Source organism: Austrofundulus limnaeus, unplaced genomic scaffold, assembly GCF_001266775.1.
Source record: "Austrofundulus limnaeus strain Quisiro unplaced genomic scaffold, Austrofundulus_limnaeus-1.0 Scaffold424, whole genome shotgun sequence".
In the NCBI taxonomy this organism is placed as follows: Eukaryota; Metazoa; Chordata; class Actinopteri; order Cyprinodontiformes; family Rivulidae; genus Austrofundulus; species Austrofundulus limnaeus.
This window is the reverse complement of record NW_013952826.1, coordinates 325,360-330,139: the sequence shown is the minus strand read 5'-3', so window position 1 is coordinate 330,139 and position 4,780 is coordinate 325,360. Positions and strand designations below refer to the sequence as shown.

At 40.6% G+C, this 4,780-nt stretch overlaps 1 long non-coding RNA gene across 1 annotated transcript in view; it reads left to right on the top strand.

Annotated features, from left to right (window-relative positions):
* Positions 1-2,858: 2,858 nt before the first annotated feature.
* The window catches only part of LOC106529131 (uncharacterized), a 4,086-nt gene continuing 2,164 nt past the window's right edge, over positions 2,859-4,780 (top strand). The window contains exons 1-2 of the long non-coding RNA XR_001311598.1: positions 2,859-4,141; positions 4,213-4,302. This is a non-coding gene — a long non-coding RNA (uncharacterized LOC106529131). The remainder of the gene's footprint in view (positions 4,142-4,212; positions 4,303-4,780) is intronic.

Below are 4,780 nucleotides of genomic sequence, written 5' to 3'. Positions count from 1 at the left end.
GCTTACACAGATCAGCCCAAGCAGCAAGGTAAGTGTCCCATCCATGTTTCTGATACAAGTTGTGCTTTACTCAGGACCTCTCTGTCTCCTCTGTCAGCGCTGAGGGCTTCTGGCATCACACGCAAAGCATGGATTCACAGTGCAGAACCTTGTTCCTGAAGCTCTTTGTGTTGCTGGAAATGCAGCTGTTGCCTTTGCAGTGTGTGTGTGTGTGTGTGTGTGTGTGTGGGTTTGCACAAAACATGTATGAATGACTGAGTCACTTTGGTTTAGAAACATGCAAACTCTGAGTAATTTCTTGGTTATTTTACCAAAACCAAAATAAAATGTTCAGCTTTCATGTGATTAGTGGAGACAGGCAGGTTCTGTGCTGCAAACAACAAAACTCAAACAATAACTACCTTTGACCGTGTTCCTCTTTGCATCGTAACCTTTCACTTTTTACTCATCAGACTCTTCTGATTTTTATCTTCTGTGGGCATGTTTTTATTTCTGGGCTATTTCATAGTTCTGACACTTTTTATAAAGATGAGTGCTGAACAATAAATGGTTTATCATCTTTTGGAGTAAAAAGACACGAGCCGAACTGTAGTTGTTGTATTTTAACAGGAACCCAGGTTAACTGTTAGACAAACCGAGTTTCTGAAATATAAAAACCTAAAGAAGATGAATAAATTCTGATTTATTAGCAGGCAGAAGAAAGAGGTTCATAGACGTCGCTCAGTAACTGTTAAAACAGCTTCGGTCGTTATCCTAACCGCTCCATGTTTGTTGGAGGGATCTTGTGTTCAGTAGCTGTGTTTCCATCAACATTTTTTTATTCACATTTTGAAGTATCACGTTAGGAAAGGTGGATGCAAAATTTAAAAAAAGTTTGCTTGAGGTTTTTTGATTTTCCGAAAGAGTTAATGACCTAAAGSGGAGATGGAAATTTGTTGATTTTAAGTTCTGTTGTAGTGAACATTTATCAGCTGTTCCTGGTGTCAAATAATGGTACGTCTCCAGACAGCATGTAACATCAACACTAGCTGATATGACAGAATAATTACAAATTTCCTGATAAGGTCTCTATTGTCCTTAGATGTATTCTTGTGAGTTTACTTCCTGTTTACTTCAGCCATGTGTAAACGTCGACGTCTGATGTAATTACACTTATTGATTCGCTCCGAAGCTGTTGAAACACTTTTTTTGCAACATTTTTAATAATTTTGCGTCTAAATTAAATGGAAACATGGCAGCTGATGTGAGCGCTCGTTTGAGTGTTTTAGCATGTAATGTAGGAAAAGAAGTGTCAGCTAATTGGCTCAGCAGCATCTCTGTCTAGAGTTGGTTTTGACAATTTAGCTGCGTTTCGTTGTAAATRTGTGCAGACCTTTGTCGATATTCTGTTAGTGTCGAAAACACAGTTTCGCAATGGTTTCCATTATGTAAGAAATGCTATTAAAGTCACACGTGAGTGTTTGTTTTCGCGATAAGTCATTACAAACATGGCGGCGATGGATGTCAACGYACCGCATATTGCTACCATGATGTTAGTAGGGGTGTCCCGATCCGAATCCGATATCGGATATCGGTCCGATATCAGCCAAAAAATGAGTATCAGATTTTATCGGCCTGCAATAAAAATGTCCGATATAAGCGCTCCRATATTAGCAGTCCGTTCCAGCAGTTCACTGACTCCGCTCCAGTGTTTCTATCCAGCAGCGCTTGGATCCAGCTTGTAGCGGTTACGTGATCACAACAACATGCTGCGCTAACAAGTTAGCAAGAATGTCAGCAGAACTTTCTATTGTCATCAGAAACAGAGTTGCAGCTAAGTGCAAAGTTGTCATGCACAAGTTTTCCGAGGGGGAACACAGAACCGTGAACGTTTTAAACCGGAGCGACAACTACTCTCCACCCTGGCAGCAGCTTTGCGGTTCGACCCGGTTCGTTCAGCCTCGATCCAGTGACCGCACACAGCCGCGCTGTTTCAGAACCTCCTCTCTGGTCCKGTCGGTGGTTCTAAACTGGCAGAAGCGAGGACAGCACGCTTACAGTTTTGACATCCCGTGGATTAGCTCTGGGATTGATTGACAGAAGAAAGGAGAGTGCAGCTTTTGTTTTGGAATATAAGCGCGACATGACGAGAGCAGTGATAAAAACTGCTCCCTGCAGGAGTGAGAGGCTGATCTCCACATGATGCTCAGAAAATGCAGCAGTAAGAAAGATAGTTATCAATTTAAATAATTGACTAATTCTTACTATTTATTTTTGCTCTTGTTATTAGAGTGATGTTTAATCTGTTTACACTTGTTTGAGTGAAGATTAAGTGCAATGATCACATTGTTTTAGTTACAGTCAGTAAAATTGGAGCTGTGGACTCTTAACTTTGAACAGACAATAATGTGGGATTTTGTTTTGTCCCCACCTTCAGTTTTTTTCCACCATAAAGCAGTATCAGGCTGACAGATGATTAAAAAAAAATAACTGGAGTGATTTTGAATTATTTTACACTTTAAAAGTACATTTTGTTTTTATTATGTTATTTTTTTCAGGGTATTATAATTTATTTTATTAAATTGTATAATGTTCTTCAGTTTAAAATGTATGTGATCCATTGGTTAAAAATAAATGGGTCAGTTTTTCTCATACCTACTCTTTTTCACTGTTTGACTTGATCAAGATTTTTCTAAGATTTTACATTACAAAATAGGTAAAAGTGTGTGACTTGTACTGTTATGGTAACGGGTCAATATCGGTATTGGTCAATTCTCAAAGTTGTAATATCGGTATCGAAGTGAAAAAGTGGTATCGGGACATCCCTAGATGTTAGCSCTTATCATCAGAGGAGACGTCGGCGTCTTATCGAGGCTTTCCAGCTCTAATTGACGTGTTTCCATTGAGCAAATTTATTTTCGTAATTCTAATTTGATTCATTTTTTTTAATCATGTTTCTGAACCTGTTCATGTTTCGTCTCCTCCTCGACCTGCTCTGCACTGACTTCAGCATCTGTTCCCCGTGTTTGAGTCAGTCTACTGGAGTACGCTTTAGAAAAGTTTTTTATTTTGATTTATTCTATATATTTATCAGTGTTGTGGGTTTTAGACCTGGTCATTGGGGCTGTAGTCTTGCATAACATTACGTTTTTAGGAGTGTCTTTAAAGAGACAATGTTATCAAGGGAGCGCAGATTAAAAGGGAGTTAATTCCAGAACCTGGGGGCCACAGAGGAGAAGAACCGGTCACCACTGGTCTTAAAGTGAGTCAGGGGAACCATAAGGAGATGTTTTTTAAATAAATTAGAAACAATAAAACCTGAAGGTTGAGAATCCTTTAAACGTTTTGGAGGCTCTGATCACCAAGACAGGAGTGTTTTTGAATCTTCTGGGCTGCTGTGGATATAAAGGATGGGCGAGGTGGTACCAGGTACCAGGAGGGCCGGGTTCTGATGTGACTGTGTCGGCCTCTTCAGTTCTGTCAGCAGCAACATGTTTCTGTACGTTTAAGTGAATGAACTGTGTGGTCCGTTTGGATCAGAACAATGAACCTGGTCAAGCTGTCTGAGCGTGGAGGACCTGAGAAGCACTCAGCTGTACTTTGGGTTTTTCTCTTCTCCACAGTGTTTGTTGTGTTTTTGTGGAACAATCCTGGTGTTGAAAGTTTCGTAGATGTAAAAATGGCGGCTCGTCGCTGTGAGGAGGCTGCTGTCCGTCTGCACTGTGATCCATTTCCTGATTGGCCAACTTTTCTATCATCTTCCTGTTTGTGTGATGCCAGAACCACCCTGTTGGCCCGTTACGCCTGCCCCCCCCCCTCCCAACGGGAGTGTGAGAGTCCGGGCCTGAGAAGGACCCGAGTCTTGGTCTGCGCGAGTTTAGGGTGCAGCTCTGTGTGGGTTCAGATCCAGGTGTCCCAGGATCTACTTCCTGTCTGTTCAGGACTCGAGCGGCCGCTGTTGGAGGCGTGTCAATAACACTTCTCCTCATCCTGACACTAATGCATGTCCTGCAGCATCACACACTCACAACAAACTGTCACTATCTTACCTGTGACACATACACCTGCCCACCAATCACTGCCAGGCTCTCATCGTGCGTTCTCTCGCTGCAGGGGCGTCGCCAGACTGACGGAGGCTGAGGGTCCACTCCAGACCACCCCGGTAAGACCGGCAGAGACCGACCCTTCACCTCAGGGGGGTTTCAGTTCTCAGTGTTTGTTCTGTTCCTGCAGGTAAAACCTGAAGCCTGTCGTTTGCAGGAAAACTCACTGGGATCTGATCTCCATGTTTGAGTCTGCAGCTYCACGAGGACGGAGCAGCATGTACGTTTGTTTTTCTGCACAATTTCTCTTCAAACTGTTAACTATTTAATCTATTTAATTAACTTTATAGAGTCTATTTATATAGTCTTTAATTTTATTTTTTTATATACACACACACACATCTATCTCATAACAGAAATAAAATGTCTTAATAGACCGGCCAGTCTGGCAACATGACTTTTTGTTTGATGCTCAGTCATTACATCACTGTCTATCATTGAGTCTACATTATAATTTATATTTTTCAGTTTAGCTACTTAACAGTTCAATAAAGTCCATATTTTACATGTTTAATATCAGTAAATAATATATTTGACAACAGATAAAATTGATTCTAAATAAGGTTAAACATGAACATTGTAGCTTTTTTTAATGTTAGCGTACAGGTTTTACAATTAAAATAATAAATTTTGGTTAAATATGTGTAATATGTATCTGTGAAACATAACCCTTTTAGCTCTTTAAACATGTAACAATC